This window comes from Canis lupus, chromosome 5, assembly GCF_011100685.1.
Source record: "Canis lupus familiaris isolate Mischka breed German Shepherd chromosome 5, alternate assembly UU_Cfam_GSD_1.0, whole genome shotgun sequence".
Taxonomy (NCBI): Eukaryota; Metazoa; Chordata; class Mammalia; order Carnivora; family Canidae; genus Canis; species Canis lupus.
Genome location: NC_049226.1, coordinates 74,384,378 through 74,404,616, shown reverse-complemented (window position 1 = coordinate 74,404,616; position 20,239 = coordinate 74,384,378). Strand labels below are relative to the sequence as shown.

General features: G+C 42.1%; 1 protein-coding gene across 1 annotated transcript in view; it reads right to left on the bottom strand.

Moving 5' to 3' along the window:
• Positions 1-20,239, bottom strand: part of ADAMTS18 (ADAM metallopeptidase with thrombospondin type 1 motif 18) — a 141,420-nt gene that overhangs the window by 75,187 nt on the left and 45,994 nt on the right. The window lies entirely within an intron of this gene.

Here is a 20,239-nt window from a genome sequence, read left to right as displayed (position 1 = left end):
GTACCATTAGCATTAACATGTTTTATCCCCATTTTACGGAGGACAAGACAGAGGCTAAGGTAGGAAGTAGGAAAGTGAGCGCTGACATCGTAGGGAAGGAAAAAATTTTCCCTTTATCCTTCTAGGTTCTTGGCTCAGACCCCATTGTAATAAAAGATTAACAAGAGAAAAACAAACAGAGGTATAATAACATGTATATCTTTCGTAGAGATGGGAGTCATCCAGGAAAACTGAGTAACTCCCCAAAAGGGACCAAGACACCACCTTATAAATACTGTCTCCAGCTAAAGATGTGAGAAGATGTTGAAGGCGATGGGGGTGGGAGAAGGGCAGTCACGCAAGCTACCAGGAAAAGCACAGAAAAAAGAGATATGGTTGATGTGCGGATTTAAGTCCTGGCCTTCTGCCCAGACAAGTTGCCAGAGATTTGATCACCCTCCTGGTCCTGGCACAGAGAGGGAGGCACCCCCAAAATGGAGATTTCCCTCATGAATGTAAAATGGTAACTTCTACTTGGTTTTCAGAGAGTTTCTCATGTCTGCTGTTTTTTTTTTTTAAGATTTTATTTATTTATTCATGAGATACACAGAGAGAGAGAGAGAGGCAGAGACACAGGCAGAGGGAGAAGCACGCTCCCTGCAGGGAGCCCAACGTAGGACTCAATCCCGGGACCCCGGGGTCATGCCCTGAAGCAAAGGCAGGTGCTCAACTGCTGAGCCACCCAGGCGTCCCACCCACTGGCTCTTCAGCCTGAGTTAAGAAATAAGCTGGGAAGAAGAATTTCATCAATTAGAACACACAGACTGAGGTCAAAGCGGAGGTAGTAGAGTCCCTGTTCGCTCTCTCTCCTCCACTTAGCAGATCTGTCTCTCGATGGTGCAGCCCGGGACCCATGGAGATGACCATGACTCAGCCAGCCATCCAATCACAATTTCGCTTTCCAAGTTTGTGGCATAAAGTGTATATATTTGGACCTGATATTTCAGCTGGAGCACACCCCACTCTCCCTTCCACATCTCCATCCTCTCTCTTTCTGCGTTCGGTTCCGAAGTTTCTGGACATCCAGGCCCCGGGATAGCAAGTGTGGTCTGTTGGTGTGCAGCTTCAGCCCACCCAGGAGCTTGTCAGAGATGCAGACTCAGGTCTCACCCCAGATCTGTGGCATCAGAGGCTGCATTTTATTTAGATCCCCACACGATTCATATGTCTGTGAAGGCCTGGGAAGCACTTACGTGGGCCAGCAACTCTTAAACTTTGCCGAACATCAGAAACACGCAGGGATCCAAGAGGCACACAGACTCCCTCACTCCCAAGCAGAACTGCATACCATCAAAATCCAGATCTTTTTCCTCATGATTCATGCATCAGAACTTTTGTTCTGAACTGCTCCAAGGACTATCAATGCACAAAGGGCTTCATGAGCCCGTCTTCTAGGCCTCCCCTTCTTCATGAGCAAAAGGGGAGGAATCCTTCCCTCCCTGACTACTTTATAAGGGGAGATCGAATAACCATTGTAGGAGCCCTTTATACACTCTCACCTACAGCAGTCTGGGTGGGTGAGGATGATGCACCGATTGAATCGACACTCACTGGGTATCAGGTGCAAGGCACACAACTGTGTAGGAGTTACACAAACAGAGGATGTGCTGTGCTGGGGAGCCAGACACCTAAAAATTTAAGGATGGTACCAAACGCCAAGGGGGTGTCAGGCTGAGAGCAGATTACTATGGGAACATGGAGGCGCTGGCACCTAACCCACCCAGTGGAGTGGAGGGGTTGCAGCAGACGGGCTCTGTGCTCAGGCCTAATTTGGGCCATATGTTAGGATTCAGCTTCTCATTCCTAAAATAAGTCCCAGAATATGTGGTTTGCCCTTGACTTTCCTTCCCCTTCAGAAGGATGCTGCCTTCTGAAAGACTGTCTTGTTGACTTATAGCATTGACCTATTATCTAGAACCGGGGAACAGACAGATACTTTGCTTGGCTCGGTGAACTCACACTGAGCACCTCAATAGCAGCCCTTGTCTAGGAGTTGGCATAAAGAACAGAGGCACACCACATGTCAACAGAACAGTTCACATTCATGTTCTCCTGGAGATTACAGAAGAGAAATTGATTGGCAAGATAAACATTCAGTTGAGTAAAATCCCACAATCTAGGAATCCTGTCCATCATATCTTCAGGCTGGATCTCAGAGTAACCTGCCCTTCCCACCCAGCCCAGAGCCATGCTGGTAGGGTTTCCCTTCCTCATTTGGACACTTTCTGTTTAGTCTCCCCAAGCCATCTCCTATGTGAGCCTCCTCACATATAGTCTCTTTGTCCAACATAATCAACTCATTCCATGCACTCGGGTATTGATCTCAAATCCAAGCCCCTTCTCCTTGGCCCACAGATCCCTGCATAACCTGCCCCAGGTGGAGCTGGGCGGTTTAACCATCCCCTCTCCCTCTCTCCTCACCATTCAAAACAAGACATTTCACTTCTTAGATCTACTATGTGCTCTTACTTGAAGGTGAGCAGAATTTGCCACCCCAAAATATGCCTCTTTGGCACAAGGATTATCTTAAGCTGGTTATTTTTAAGACTAAGCCCATACAGGAGAAGCTCTGAAAGCCTAGGGAAGTTACCCCCCCTCCTTTTTTTTAAAGACTTACTTACTTAAGAGAGAGAGAGCGAGCACGCAGGTGCGCGCGCACAAATAGGCAGAGTGGCAGGCAGAGGGAAAGAGAGAAGCAGGGTCGCTGTGGGGCAAGAAGCCCAATAATGTAGGGCTGGATCCCAGGACTCTGGGATCATGACCTGAGCTGAAAGCAGAGGCTTAACCAACTGGGCCACCCAGATGCCCCGAGAAGTTATCTTTCTGTAGGAGACAGTTATGTTTATAAAGGAAATCTCCATTTATAAGAGTGTCTCCCTCTGTGTACCAGGAGTAGGGGGATGACCAAAGGTCTGGAGACACTACTCAACAGAGGTGTGGACTTAACTCTGCATAACAATCACACTCTTGCTGACTGCACTGGGCCCGATTAGTTCCCATAACTGTCCCTCTCAACATCTTATCTAGATCATATTTAGGGTGGTGTCTTGTGCCCTTTTGGAGAAATACCAAAGTTCTCCTGGGTCCCTCCCATGTTATTAATCATCTTTGTTTTTTCCTGTTGATCTGTCTTCTATTACAGGGGGGTGAGCCAAGAACTTAGTAGGGTAGAGGGAAAATTATTTTTCCCTCCCCCACAAACTCTTGCACACTGTTTCTTTGACCTATGATCTCCTGCTCCCATAGACTTGCTTGGCTTTCTGGTGCTCACCACTTTGTCACCTTCCCCTCAAAGAAAATTCACTCATGGCCCCGCTTCCCCCTACCCCCCACTTCCAAATTCTCTGAGGCCACAGTTCCTTGCTCATGTCTCTCTACAACGACAGAAGCAAACAAAATGCCATCCTCTCCCCACCACCAGGGACATGTAATTTTAACATAATTCTCTGTGACAGCAGAAGCCACACTGGCATCCCTGCTGTGTGTCACATGTTATCAGCCAATCAACATTTGTTTATTAGTCTATAAATGTTTGTGGAGTGAGTGAATGAAAGAATCTCTGACCGGAGGCATGCGGGGATGTGCCAGCACCCACTCCCTCCATAGCGGAGGACACTGGAGGTGGGAAGCGACAGGTTCCAATACATAAAATCCAGGCACTCTTTCTGAAGTCGAGCTGTGAAGCCTGGAACACTCGATGGGATGCTTTATTTAAACTTCATGACCACCCTGTGAAGAAATCTCAGTTGGAAGCACAGGAAGATCTGGGTCCCTCCTAGGTAAACCCTGGCCTTCCAGTGCCCCCACCTCTTCTACATGCCTGAAGACAAAGGACACCATTTACAGTCCCCAGCAGAGTGAACAGTTAAGGTGGGGGGTGGGGGTGGGAGCAATGATTTATCCATGAAAGCCCTCCTGCCTTACTAACTTCCTAACTTGGTTAAACTAATATCAAAGGCTTAAGCCACTTAAGTGTCTTAACTGGACCAACCGGTTGGGAAGCTTTTTCTCTATTCTCCCTGTTTCCTGAGCACCTTAAGGCAACTCAAAGGCACAGTGAAAGCTTCTGTGTTGAGAAAGCACTAAAAAAATAAGAATTGTCTTCCCATATTGGGACAAACACAGAGGCCACATGATCCTCTCTTTTTCAGTTCAAGAGTGACAAGGACAAAAATCTAGAATAATTCTTCAAAATGAAACAAGAATTTTGCAGCACTAGCTATTAAGGAAGAAATATATTCTTTTTTTGGATTGGGTTTGACAGAAAACATTGGAGTCTGACCAAATAAATACATTTTATGGTTTAAAAATCCAAACCCAGCACCTCCAAAAGGAGCCATCTGTTTATTTGCGGAATGTGTGAAGCATCTTGAGTTGCTGAACACACGCAATGTTCTGACTCCAACAGTGGTGAGCAAGATGGAGCCGTGGTCTCATGGGACTTCCAGTTAAATGGGGGAGCGGGGATAAGACAAGATCACAAATGGGTATGAAATATTCCTTTGGGCAAAATATGAAGAAAAAAAGGGTTCTAGGAGAGAAAACAAGATGAGGGAAAGGGCAAGGAGTGTGGGAGAACATGGGAGGCTTTCCTGAGGATGGGCATTTCCGGGAGATCAGAGCCCTTTCCTGGCTCATGCAGGAAATGAGGGTAGACAGGAGGGAACAGAGACCCAGTGGCCTACCAGAAGGGAATGGAGCCTGAGGATGCACTGAGGCATCCTCTAGGTCTGGGAAGGACAGGAAAGGCCTCAAGTCCCTGGGGAGGCTAGTGTGACACACTCAGAGCTGCCCCCAACTCCCTAAACTAGGGACTCCTCTCTCTCAGAAGACAGAAGAAGCCAGAGATAAAGGCCCGGCGGTGTTCCCTTTTGGACTGAATATTGTTCCCACATTACATGTCAACCTTTTCTAGTTTCAAAGATCTAGAAACCCAGTTACAAATTTAACTGCTAGGGATAAAGACCAAGAGTCAATATTCTATGCAGTGATAGTTGGCCACTTTATACTTTTAGAATGGAGATACTATAAGACAATATATTTTGTTAGCAGTTGTTTCCTACTTTGGATGTCAGTGGCCAAATAATACACTAAGGATTCAGGTAGGGTATAAATCATACTTCAGGAAATTGCTCTTTAAAACACCCACTCCTCTAGGTCATATTTAAGTTCTATCAAAGGCTTTAAACTTAATGAAAAAAGGGAGACTGCAGATTCGAGAAAAGACAAGGTCCTTGTCTTAAGTGACCTGTATCCCAGCACTGGTACCTATTAAATAATCAAAAATGGATTCAATGGATTAATGATGTTTGCTAAAAGTGAGATGATCTATCTTAAAGAAAGGTCCTGAAGTAATAATAAAAAAAGAACCCCCATGGGCGGTCTTAACATTCTATTGCTCTTCTTAGGGAAGGCTAATAAAACAACAAAGTAGCCCCCATGAGGCTGGCTGGGAAAATATTGGCAAAGATATATATTTGTGATTACGAAAAATCAACTTATTTTTCATTTTAAAATTTTTAACCCATTGTTAACAATAGTGACCTAAAAAATACTGAAACTTCAGTCAAGCTGTCACATTCTTTTTAAAAAAAAAAACAACTATTTTGTCCAAACAACGGGACTAAAGGATAACTAACTCATTTGTTGCCCAGCATGTATGAGGATGCCCCGAAAGGAAATATCAGTTTAGAGTGAGCAAAAAGCTTAAGGAAGCAGAGTCAATATGAAACAGGAGTCCACGGTCCAGGGGCTGGAGGAGGAGAGAAAGGGACCATCAAAGAAGCAAAGGACTAGGGATTTAGAATTGTGTGAAGAAGTGACAAGAATTAAGCTAAAATGGAATGGCACAAAGATAATGAAATAAAGGAAATGCTCAACATACAGACAACAGTTTAGGGGTGCCTGAGTGCTCAGTCGGTTGACCATCTGACTCCTGATTTCAGCTCAGCTCAGCTCATGATCTTGGGGTCATGGGATTGAGCCCCACCTATGGGCTCTGTGCTCAGCAGGGAGTCTGCTTGAGATTCTCTCTCTCTCTCCCCCTTTGCTCTTCCCCTATTCTCTCTAAAATAAATTTAAAAATCTTTTAAAAAACAGACAAACAAAAAGTAAACATTTTACAGGTACACTTGAAGCTCCATTGCTCACTTGCTGGGCTTAAGCATTCTGAACTTCTGGTTGCCTTTTTACACCATCTGTGAAGTGGGAATAAAAGTATCTCTAACTTGGGTTTTCTCACTGGTCAAATAAGTGAATATTTATTTATCAAGCACTGTGCTAAGTTGTCAACTGCTCAGTAAATCTAAACATAAAACACAGCGCCATAGTGACTTTAAAAAAGGAAGTAAGAATCTTGAGATTAAAGACAAATGATTCACCAGGTTCCAGATGAGAACAAGTAGACTATCTGGATCAGTGGTCAGGCTGAGGAGACAAAATATGGAATCATGCCGAGAGCGTACAGATGCTGGTAACATCTTCAGTTCTCCACAAAGCACACAATTCTAAGACACTGACATAGAATTTTTTACCATCTGCATCTATACATGTAGAAGTGGTTTAACAGACAACTTGGACAGGCCCTCACACGTGGACATGCCTTTTGGGGAAAAAAAACATTTGGGATGCCCTATTACTGTCAAGGGGAAGAAAATCTTCCATTTTGGGAGAAAAAAACAAAAATACACATGTCAACAAAAATCTGGTATTTCCCATCCATTCATTGATAGCAATATTATCATCAACTAGACTCACAATACAAATATGATGTAGAAGGGCATTTAGGCTTTCCAGATTTATATACATAGTAATCTTCCTTCAAGAAAACTGAAAAGCCCACTCAGTGCAAATTTCTTCAGATACTACCAGTATCTCCAAATTGCCTGGCAAGAGAAGGGGGCCAAGATGCAGAGCCACAGAATTTTCACATTCTGTATTGGTTAAGTGACTCGTTCTTCCTTTCCCTTAGCCCTGAAGAAATTTACAAAACTCTCAGATACTCCAGTCCCTGATTTGTAAAGTAGGAATAATAATAATAGCACTTCCCTTAGAGGATTTTTAGAGGATTAGATGAGTTAATGCTTCTGAAGTGCTAAGAAGAGCACTTGGCACTGAGAAACATCCAGTAATGTTTATTGTTATCATTATTCCGTTTGATTATTTGAGGGGACAAAGCAGAGAAGTCATCCTGCTTTCTAGTAATATGTTGATATTATAATCTTCCCCTTCAATTGGACCTGAAATTCTGGGGACCAGAATCTGGTGTCCTAAGTATTGTGTTTATTGAGAAAATAGTCGGAAGACTACACAAGGCTTTAAGAGGTGATGAGACACATTAATGATATTCTCACAAATATAACTGAAGTTATTTAAAGACAGAGGAGAAATCATGAGTTTTTCTACCTTGGAGATCTGTTTAACCCAAAGGTTTCAGGTTTTAGTTTTAACTTGTTTGTTGTTTTCTTTTGTTGGGGATGGGAAAGACAAATGACACATAGAGGGGGAATTGCTAGGCTGCTCCTCTTCAATGACACTTTTTGGACCTATTAACTTCTCATCTGCATGTTCACAGGTTAAATGTGAAACCCAGACTTGGTCCATTCTGAAGACCTACTCTTATCCACCTGCCCTCTACTGAAGAAGAAGAAAAAAAAAAAAAAAAAAAAGCAGCATCATGGGGAAAAGGATACTTTGATGGGAATAAATGGAAGGTTACTGCAGGGAGAAAAAAAGTGGAGCTGACTTCCTGGAGATTATGGTAGATTATTACAGATGCTCACCAAGCATCCCACCTGCGGCACACACTGGTGCATCACTGGGCAAAGCCCAGTTCTCCTGGTGACCCCTGACCTCCACTAGGCAAGTAGAGTCTCCAGGTACTGTCAGTCTCTATGGTTTTCTGAGTCATACTGATAAGGATAGATTAGAAAAACAGTCTAAAAAAAATCTTTCTTCAGAACTTCTTAAAATGGCCTGGCTTTTTTCCTCCTCCCTAGCCTGGGATGTTGGGCTACTTCTTCCTATACTCCAGTAGGCGGAAAATGAATTATCCTTTGCTTTCACTTACACTAACCAAATTTGGCTCCGAGACAATATTAACTAACATGGCTTTGACCATGTGCAATGGTTTAAGCTACTGACACGAAGATAAATCGACTCTTTCCTCAGAGTGCTTGAAGTATAACCGTCTGTACTGGTATAAAAGATGCAATACTAGCAGCTCTTCAAAGATATTAAGAACATATTGATGAAACCTATTTATTTGACTAATTAAAAATATGTCTGTTGAAATAAACACTTAATGACTTCAACAGCCCAAACCTCATGAGACCAGAGTATAGCAGTTCCTGATGCAACATGAGGTTGAGAGATATAAACCCATTCTGTTCCAATTTATGCCTGTGCCCATTCTCAGAAGGGCACAGACCTCCAAAAAGCTCTTTTTTTTTTCCAAACACTGTATTAATACCAAAATGGTTGACAGTTTACCATGACCTATTGTCTAAATTTTAGTATTAATTTCAAAAAATTAAATGCACACATACTCCTAAATGCACACAATTTTTAGAAGCAGTCTTATACAGCATCTATGTTTCAACATTTATTTTTTTTGTTTCAACATTTATTAATTAATCCAAGTGGTTAATTACAATCAATAGATGTTGAGGAATTTTTTTCTTAATTTATTTGTTTTTATCGAAGTTTGATTTGCCAACATATAATACCCAGTGTTCATCCCATCAAGTGCCCTCCTCAGTGCCCGTCACCCAGTCACCCCAACCCCCCGCCCACCTCCCCTTTCCACCACCCCTTGTTCATTTCCCAGAGTTAGGAGTCTATCTCATGGTTTGTCTCCCTCTCTAATTTTTCTCACTCAGTTCCCCTCCTTTTCCTTATAATCCCTTACATTATTTCTTATATTCTCCGTATAAGTGAAACCATATGATGATTGTCCTCCTCTGATTGACTTACTTCACTCAGCATAATACCCTCCAGTTCCATCCACGTTGAAGCAAATGGTGGGGATTCATCCTTTCTGATGGCTGAGTAGTATTCCATTGTATGTATGAATATGTATACATATACATACATACATACAGGTAGAGGAATTTCTTTCCTTCTCTCCCTCTCCCCCTTCTTTTGTTGCTCCGCCTGGAGGAATAATTCCTCGTTTCCTATGTACCAGATACTGTACAAGGCAATCTGTCTGCAAAATCCCACCTGTCAGCTCAGTTTGATGGGTACTTTTATTAACCTCTCTGTATCTCAGGGATCTCTGACCACACAGCTTCTGCTCACTCTTAACCACACACCTTTTTAGGATTCAGGGAAAGTTCCAGAAACACTGTATTGTTTAATTGAAATCTACAAAGAGGGCGGCCTGGGTGGCTCAGCAGTTTAGCGCTGCCTTCGTCCCAGGGTATGATCCTGGAGACCCGGGATCGAGTCCCACGTTGGGCTCCCTGCATGGAGCCTGCTTCTCCCTCTGCCAGTGTCTCTGCCTCTCTCTCTTTCTGTGTCTCTCATGAATAAATAAATAATAAAATCTTAAAAAAAAAAGAAATCTACAAAGAGTAGAGCTCAAATGTTTTCACAAAAATGAATGTATATGTGAGGTGTTTGATATGTTAACTAACTCAGTGGGAGGGACAGTATATGTGTATCAAATCATCATGTTATATGCTTCAAATAACTTACAATTTTATTTATTATACCTCAATAAAGTTGGAAAAAAGAAAGGTTCCAGAGAGGACATGACTTTTTGGGGGAAAAGGGTAGCAGCCCAAATAACAGAGTTATTTAGTTCCTGAGGAACTAATACTTCTGAGTTGGCTTCATGTAGGTCCTAACCTCCTGGCAACGACCTTTTGCTGCCACGCTGATAGATCCAAAGGACATAGAGGAATACCCATGAACTCGGATCTCCAGAAATGAAGGCTGAGTTCAAGTGGCACTAAAATCAGTCATCCTTTTGGCTTCCCCTTTGGCTTCACACCAAAGGGGTAGCAGGGGTGGACGTTCAATAGTCACTGAAAAAGCTTCTCCGTGGATCTAGAGGTAACCAGCTCAACCGCTCTCTGGAATGCGGCCTTACTGGACATTACTAATCTGCTTCAGATTTCATTCTGCAGTGCTCTGGTTTCCTCCCTTCTAGTGTATTGCGCGTACTTTCAGGGCAGGGCTGGGACACTCTGCTTTGTAACCACCACAGCATGTCCTGCATGTCAGGGGCACTTCACACATCTTTGGGAGAGATATACACAGAATAATAAGGGAAGAGAAAAACCACATCTTCTCAGCTCCTCAGAAAGCTAAATATGCCTCCACAATCAACAAGAACAGATATCAGAGCTCCATGACCCTTATAGGCAGTTTGGTCATAAAGACTTTCTCATCTGGGGAAGACTAAGGAGGGAGCCATTTGACAGCCTTGTGTCGCATGATCCTCTTTGCTCCAGTCTCTTGAGAATCAGATCATTTCAAAGGAAGCTTAAGGAAGGATGTCATTTGGAAAACACATGACTACCATAATGGCTGTTGGCTAATTGTGAGGGACCAAGTGGAGATAGCTGGCAGGTCTGGATTTAATAGAAACCAGACTCTGCCTATTTTGCAGGGGACCGTGCAGCCAGCCTCTCCCTCTAGATCATTCCAGCCTTTGGTGCTGTGTCTGCTAATAAACAGTCTTCCTTCTCCACATGTCATGTCAGCATCCTCTGGAGGGAGGGGCATGCTAAATGTCTGAGAGGAAATGGTCATAACTCATATCCAATGAAGTTGTGTTTTTTATGTCAATTTCAGAATCCAAACTTATGCTTCCAACCTCCAATCCTCATTTCCTCCAACAACGTCCTATGGAATGTAGCATTATGTGGTTAACAATGTTGACAAATCTCAACACATAGTTGATCTCTTGAGCTCCTAACCCTGTCCGGCCCTATACTCTTTTTTCAGTTTGGCCACATATCACCGAGGGCCTAGAATAAAGCGGGGGGCCTCCTATCTTGTCTCCTTGTTGGCAAGCTCTATCCTCTCTCGTTCCAAAGTTATTTTTCTAAAGTATCACTTAAAAACAGGTCACATTTATGCTCTATTATTACAAGATGAGTGCCAAACCAAGAAATATGAATTTCAAACCACTTTTCAGTCCAGTCTAATCCAATTCCAGCCCCCAGTAGCCTTTCTAACCATCTTCAACCCTTTGTGGCTAAACTCTAGGTACACTGGCTCCATCAACAGGACAGACAAGCTCCCATCCTGGACTTTTGTGATTACTGTTTCCTGCATCTAGATGGCTGTGTCCCCAGATGCCTCGCTTTGTTTTGCCCAAAGGTTACCTTTTCAAGCCACCCTATGAAACAAAGCAAATATTGTCATCCTCCATCTCAGTCAGCTTAATTTTTCTGTAGAGCCCTTATTGTTACTTGATGATCTATCCTGTAGTTGTTTGCTTTGTGTTTATTGTCTGTTGCTTCTATTAGCTCCATAAAGCCTGGTGCTTGTGTTTCTCTTGCTCATCTCTGGCACATGGTAGGTGCTCAGTAAATATTTTTAGAATTAATTAAGGAGGAATAAGGCAACATGCCTGGTACTAAGAGAGATCTAAAAATAGGCGAGACGTTGATGCTTGTACTTAAGCATGCTTCTTTTTTGGGAGACAAACACATAAACAATTAATCAGATATATTATATTCTTTCCTGATTCATCATTATGATTTACAAGCTTCTCTTATAGGCTTCTTTATCATCATGTACATTACCACAGTGCTTATCAAAGGGAGCTATATAACTTTTTTGTAATGTAAAATCCCTGCAAGTACAGATACTGTATTTTGACTTTATGCTCTTGGAACTCAGATGGCATTGGCATGACAGTCAATCATGTTGAAGGAATGGAGGAATATACAAAATTCCATGGGAGTGTAAAGTCAGACCACCTCTGAGGATGGTATCAAACTCTTGTACAGTGAGAAACAGCTGAGGGTTTTGAAGGCCAAGCCAGAAGAATCCATCTATGTTATAGAAAAATGGCTGGACCCAAGTTGTAAGGACTCTGCCTCCTGTAACAGTGAAGGATATGCTAATTTGACACTATATAATCTGCCTGCCATTTTTGAAATATGCCAAAAACTTAGACTAGAAAATTTAAACATTACATATTAGGTAACATCCAGTTTTTCAACTTGTTATACTATCATTGCTTCAGATTGCTATCTCAAAGAGCCTAAGCATTCCAGCTATAGGTATTCAGGTATTGAAACCTACACTCTCAATATCAAATTAATCCAGATAAATATTTTCATAAAAGTACTATATCCAAACTCTAACCCCTGGCTACCTGAAAATCAATAATCAATAGATTATTGGTATCTCCCACTGCTTAAATTCTCACTATCCAATTTTACTTGGTTCTGAGTTTAGAGAGTAGGAAATATGGTAGCTGATGTCTAATACATGTTTGCCGAAAGTAGTGATTTTCCTAGAAGGAACAATTGACATGGGCCCCGTGACTCAGCTGGAGCAGCACAAATAGTGTCTGCTGTATTTGCACGATAGTGCAAATCGCTTTTTTGGAATAAATGATGCTGCTCCATTCCCAAGGCTGCTGCCCACGGATGCACGGCATCAGGAAGACATATGTTTTTACTTGTTTCTGCAGTGGTGATGGGTTATGTCAAGCTCTCCACCCCACCTTGCCCTGCCTCCCTTGGAAATGACAACATTCATTTGTTTCACAGACAGCTGGAGCTGGAAGCCAAGCCAGTAACCAGCTGTCAGAGATGTGATGAAGTATGCCACGTGGCATCTACTCATTGGGTAGCTGCACCGAGTGGCTGGGTGGCTCACTGGACTTCCCGAGCTCTCCCAGGGGTAGTGTGGAAGAGCTAGAGATGAACACCATGTTGAAACGGCTGGTCCCAATTTTCTTCAGTTATTTATCTTCTCCTGCCCTTCCTCACCCCCTGCCTTAAGGTAAAACCAAGGAAAATAATTGTAGGATTATGGGATGTTAGCAATTGTGTACTTCATCCTCCGATTTTACAGAGAAAGGAGATGGGATCCAGAGAGAACAAAGGCATTGCCCAAAGCCTTGCAACCAATCAGCAGCGGATCATTTCTGCCTCCTGTTCAGTTTTCTCATCTACTTAACAAAGAGGTTAGACTCGATCATTTAAGGCCCTTTCCACATCTGGAATTCTATTCTTTTTATCAATTGGGATGATATGTAGGTAACTTACTGTGATGCAACGTACAAACTCTGTACAGGCAGCAACCTATTTGAAAGCCTAGTACACGTGTAGCAACAAAAATGTTTGTTGATGGCGCTTTGTAGCATCAGAGCCCAGTTACAGGCATTAGAGCCTGTCTTTGACCAATCTGAACACCAAGCTTAAGGATGCAGCTCCCCCCTCGGACCCTCAGAGTTCAGATTTGAAAACCAATCTTCTAGAACAGATACTAGAAACTGAAGTCCACAGACCCTGCCTGGCTCTTGGTGGGGTTTTTTGCAGCTGTACTGAGGTATAATTGACAAATAAAAATTATATATATATTTAAGCTGTATAATGTAATATTTTAACAGACATACATTGTGAAACGATTGCCACAATCAAACTAATTAACATGTCCATCCCCTCGCAAAGTTATCTATTTTGTATGTGTGTTGAAAACTGTAAGGTCTACTCCCTTAGCAAATTTCAAGTATACAACACAGTACTATCAGCTACAGTTGTCATGTAATACATTAGATCTCCGGAATGTACTCATCTCGCATAACTGAAAGTTTGAACCCTTTAACCAACATCTCTCCATTTCCTCCACCCTTAGTCCAGGGCAATCACCCTTCTACTCTCTGATTCTACAGGTCAACTTTTGTAGATTCCACACATAGGAAGTATTTGTCTCCCTCTGTCTGGCTTGTTTCACTTAGCATAATGTCCACCCAGTTCACCCATGTTGTTACAAATGACAGCCTTTTTTAGGCTGAGTAATGTTCTATTGTACATGTATACCACATTTTATCTGCTCATCTACTGATGGGCACTTAGGTTGGTCTCATATCTTGGCTATTGTGAATAATGCTGCAATTAATATGGGAGTGCAGATATCTCCTTGAGATCTTAATTTCACTCCCTTTAGGTATATATCCAGAAGTAGAATTGCTGGATCATATGATAGTTTTATTTTTGTTTAAGAGACCTCCATCCTGTTTTCCATAATGACTATATATTCTCACTAACAGTACAAGGGTTCTTTTCTCCATGTCTTTGCCAATACCAGTTATCTTGTCTTTTTGATAACTTCCATTCTAATAGGTGTGAGGTGATATCTCATTGTAGTTTTGATCTGCATTTTTACATATACCAGTTGGCCATCTGCCTGTCTGCTCAGGTCATTTGCCTTTGCCTATTTTTTAAATCTGGATATTTGTTTTCTTGCTATTGGGTCACTGGAATTCCTTATATATTTTGGATATTAACCACTTACCAGATATACAGATATACATTGCAAATTTTTTCTCATTCCAAAAGTTGTCTCTATACTTTGTTTATGGTTTCCGTTGTTGCACGGAAGCTTTTCAGTTTGATGCAATTCTATTAGCCTATATTTGTTTTTGTTGTCTGCATCTTTGGGGTCATATCCAAAGATTCATTTGTCAGACCAATGTCAAAAAGCATTTTCCCTACATTCTCTTCCAGTAGTTGTTAAGAAAGAGACAATAGGCCCCCAAATAGAATCACTTATGCTAAACCCCATGTCCCCAAACCCAGACCTAATACTTAATTACAGTTTCTGTCTCTTCAGGAATGAAACCCTAAACGAGTCATTCAGAAATTACCTAGTCAGTACCAAGGACATAATCTTCCTGCAAGACCCCTGCTTTCCCCTCAAGGATGGTGGTCTTGCCACAATCAATCCACATTTTGCCAATATAACTTTCTTATCCTACTTCCTTCTGCCTATAAAACTCTTCCATTTTGCACAGCTTCTTGGAGCTCCTTTCTATCCACTAGATGGGTTGCTGCCTTAATTCCCAAATCATGGAACAAAGCCAAGAAGATCTTTAAAATTTGTTCAGTTGAATTTTTGTGTTCTAACAGAGTTTTACAGTTTCCAGTCTTATTCTTAAGCCTTTAATTCATTTAGCTGCACTATCGTAAAGGCATTTTCATGCATGGCCAGTTATTCAAACTGATGCTTCTACAAGGGGACAAGCGCTGAAAACTTGTCCACCTTTAACCCCCTCCTCAGTTAGGCTGGGTTTTCAACTCTGTGTTAATGTCATTTCATCCAATTTTTCAAGAGAAGTCAGGAATTCTGTTTTTCATATAGGGCTATTGGACAGCAGCTAAGAAGTGGCTAATCCCCTAAGCATGTTGGATATGCTCTCACAGTCTGCATCCTTCCCCACTGTCCCACGTCCCTCATTACATGACCAGTCTTGTGCCTGTGGACGTTTGGCTTAGAGACCTCTGCCTTAATTCAGCCCTATCTTTGATGCGCTGCTTATGTAAGAATCATGTCTCATCATCCAAGGCATTTGTCCTTTTTTTGTAACTGCCAGATCATCCAGCACAATGCCAACTCTACATATGTGTCGCACACCGAAGTAATTGTTAAGGAAAAAGGATCTGATTATGAATGGAGAGTCTATAGTGAGCAAAGGGAAAAAAAAGAAAAACTGGGAGTTTGAGTCTGGATGTAGATTCAAGTTCTGAATCCACACCTTAAAATCTTTGCAACTTTGCACCATTTGCATTCCCTACCTTTGCCTCAGTTTCCTGAACTGTACAAATGAGAACAACACAGAATTCTATTTTTGTATAGCATCACTTGGGATTCTATCAGGAAACGGTTGAAGAAGTACACTGGTTGGTGACAGTAACCAAGAGATCAACGAGTGGCGCTGTTTGCATGAGGCAGGTAGATAAACACAGCTTCCTTGGAAGGTTGGAAAAGCAGCATAGTTTATTTACCTTGTGAAGTCTGGGAGTTTGCAAATACTTGGTGCCTCCATGCAGAAACAAACTACAGAAGCCTGCAATGGGTAAACATTTCTGCTCTGTGAACCAAACTTGCCTTCTGTAGTATCCAGATTACTACTCCAAACAGATGCTGGGGATGGAGGAGGGGAGCCTGGAGGCAAAAATAGCAAATGACCTTTTGCATTAAATTAAACTAATACCCTCCATCCAGATTTGGCTTCAGAAAGACACAAATAAGACAGGATGTTAGACAAACACATATGCTGTTAACTCGTTAACATAAAACTGAGGGATTAATTGAATGTGTGCAGTGATTTCCAAGGTTTTCTTTATGCTCGCATAGATTTCCTTGGCTCATCCAACTGTTGTGCAAGTTCTCTTCCTGTTACAAGCACAGTGTGGCAGGAAGATGAGAAGTAGCTTTCTTGCCAAACATTGGGTCACTTCCATCTGATATCAACAGTTACATATTAGTCTGTCATGGGTCATGGATCAGTTTACGAAGTTGTTCACAGTGTCAGATGGCTCGAGCCACCCTTGTCCTAGGATAAGTTGTATTTCAATAAACCAAGTCTGTGTAGGCTTCCAGATTACTAATAAAAATCGACAGCTAGTTCTTGGAAGCAATCTTAAAATGCACTCTTCAAGAGTTTAGACACAAAGGTAGCTCTGGGGATCCCTGGGTGGCGCAGTGGTTTGGCGCCTGCCTTTGGCCCAGGGCGCGATCCTGGAGACCCGGGATCGAATCCCACGTCAGGCTCCCGATGCATGGAGCCTGCTTCTCCCTCTGCCTGTGTGTCTCTGCCTCTCTCTCTCTCTCTGTGACTATCATAAATAAATTAAAAAAAAAAAAAAAAAACAAAGGTAGCTCTGTCACAACCCAGCTGCTGGGGCCACATACCCACTCTTTTAAATAAAGCATTTTGGAGTGAACTGTTTCTGTCGTCCTGTCTCTCCTTTAAGTAGAGATTGCACGCTGCGTATCAGTGGTTTACCATGATCACACTGAGAAAATCAACAGCAAGATGTTGAGTTCTTTAACTTCTGCCAAAAAAAGGTTTCATTTGGTTCTCTGACCATTGCTAAGATAACATGTGAACTGAGAAGACAGCCAGTATCTTACTTTTATCCATCAACAACCAAGACTATGAGTAAAATGGTACGTTTTCTATCCAGTAGTTGATGTACTTGATGACTTCGGTCCTCATTTGGGTAGGATTCACCTACCCAGCAGGAATGAGAAAGAAAGTGCCTGACTGGCTCTTCTAGTCTCTCTGGCTTTTTCTCTCCTCATGACCCCTACCCCCCACTCCCTACCCTTTCCACACTTCCTAAGCAGGGCTGGTCTTCCTGCAGTTCTTTCAACTTGCCAAACCTGTTTCTGACTTTCTCCAGGAGGAGAAACCCCCAGCTCTCAGCAAGGCTGGATTTACCTTCTCAGGAAACTCTTCCCTGACCATATAATCAAAAACACTGTGGGCCACAGTCTGATCATGCCACAGCCTGAACCCAAATGCTTGCATTCAATTTTGGCCGCCGCTACTTCTAAGACTTGTGACCTTGGCTGAGTTCCTTGACCCTCTGGGCCTCAGTTTCCTGAGGATAAATGAAGGTTATAGGCTTGCTCTGAGCATTAAAGACACTAATATATATAAACCACTTAAAATAGTGTCTGACACATAGTGAGTGCCTGGCTGGCCTATTTCATTTGCTGCTTCACTGCCTGAAAGTATCATATTTCTCAACTGACTGGTTGTTTATCTTTTTCCACTAGTAGGTGGGGTAGTAGAGAGAAAAGACCTTGTATGTGCTTGTCCCATTTTTTAAATCCCTAGCTTCCGGGCACCAAGAGTGGTGTCTGATGCATGACAGATTCTGAATGAGTATTTGTGGATTGAATGAATGATGTCCAAGAGATGCTTTTGTGACAAGACAGCAGCCACGAATGAAGCTGGCAATAGTCAACTAAGCAAAGAAGTCATTAGTTGGAGGATTGAGGACACGATTTAATAATGAATAAAAGCAAGAGTATCTCAATCTTTGCATTAGCTAGTTCCACAAAACGTATATAAGATGACAGTCCTGTTATGAGGAGTTTGGTTTTATTTTGCTTGTAACTTTTTTTTTTTTTTGGAGGAGAGAGGAGGTGAGGGTGGCTTTGTAAAATTCCCCACATGACAGTATATGACTATTAGATGAATTCATTCAACAAATATTTTGTATCTATAACAGGTTCAGCTCTGACCTAGGCCCTAGGGACAAGGAATCAGACTGTGCTGGCCCCTGAAAGATTTCTTGAAAGAGGGGCTATCTAAGCTTAGTCTTTAATGAGGATTGTGTCAGCCAGGTGAACAGGGCGGGGGAGGGAGCTAGCAAGGCAGGTGGGGTGGGGAGGGATATCCAGGTGAGGGAGCAAAGGTGAAAGGCTCAGTTGCCTGAAGCTGTTTGACTTGCCAAGCATATTATGGTTTCGTGCACTGGCACGTATGTGCTTTGGCAGGTGGAAAGAAGTAGATTTTTTAAAAGCCCTAAATATAAAAAGATAATGTGGAACCCCTATGTAATTAGGAATAAAAATAACATTATCAGTAAAACTCACAATCAGCTTGACATTGACACAGCCAGAATTTCACAACTTAAGAGAAAACCAAAGAAGCCATTACGTTCATTAAAGCTGGCAACTTTGAACTTTGTCCTGAGAAAACTAGAGAGTCTTCAGGGATGTTAATCCAGAGGAGAGTCAGTGTGGCTAAAATGTGGATGATGATTGAAAGGAAGCCAAGAACCCGAGACTAAGAAATGTAAAGCAGAGGCTTTGCCTGGGTTTCTGCAAGACAAAATGACAATAGAAACCCAGCAATGATGGTAAAGAAGAAGTAAACACATTTTTAAAAATTCAGAATGAAGACTTAGGAGGGTTTAGTTATTGGAAATGGGTTAAGGAAGTTACTCAGATCCTTTCTGTAGATGCAGAGGCTGGTTCAAAGACAAAGAATCATTCAGCCTTGCTTACTTTCTGGAGATAACTCCTTGAACTCATCAAATTTATACTGTTAATACAATAGTCACTAGCTACAGGTGGCTATTTATATTTAAATTTAATACATTCAACCCAAATAAAACTAAAAGTGCAGCTCCTGAGTCACCCTAGCCACAGTTTGAGGGCTCATTCACCACATGCGGCTAGCAGCTACCATATTGGACAGTGTAGACAGTTCTATTGGACACACCATGCCACCATCCTTCCATCAACCGTATCCAATAAATTGGATAAATGATTTTATACATTTATGTTTTGCTTTCCTTTGAAGTCTGAAAGATGTCGGGCTACTGGTACATATAGGAACCCTCATCTACCTACGAGCATGAATTAAATGTTCCTATATACATGCATTTGGAAGAGAAGTGTGGTAAGAGTAGAGATCAGCCTTACATGATTTCTCAGTCTCAGTTGAATATAACAGAGGCTTGCTGCAAACAAGCAGGAAGCTGGCAATGTCAGATAACAATGATTTGTGTGTTCCTGATACAGTATGGACAGCCATGATGAGAGGAAGGGTCAACCATAAGGTTCTATCAATATCCTCTCCCTTTCCCTCTCTATCCATCCATCCATATATCTATCAATCAGTTAATCAATCATCTTTCAAGTAGGCTCCATGCCCAGTGAGGAGCCCAACACAGGGCTTGAACTCACAACCCTGAGATCCAAGACCCTGAACTGAGACCAAGAGTCAGACGCTTAACCGACTGAGCCATCCAGTTACTCTCTCAATTTCTCTTTAAATATCTGCAAGGAGCTTTATGAACAATCTATAATCTGCTGGGGTTAGAAATAATGGGAATTATAATACCCCAAAACAGTAACAAAAACTACTACAACTGTATTTCGTTTCAAATTGAACAGAAGGAAAACTTGTTTCCTCACATGGAGGGCAGGCAAGGGGGACTCAGGGGTTCATCTCAAATCAACAGACACCTCACTTTCTGAGTTTGGAAAGAGTTTCACAAAGGGATAAAGTGGCCTGCTAGATTTGACGGAAGTGACTCAACTTTGAAAAATATAACTCATACAGCTATTAATAAAATATGTTCATTGATTACCTATGTTCATAGAAGCTTCAGTACCAGAAAAAGCCCCTCTCACACATGGGCTAATCATGGTACAGGAAATTGAACAAAAGTGATACAAGTCATTTAATCAAATTGAT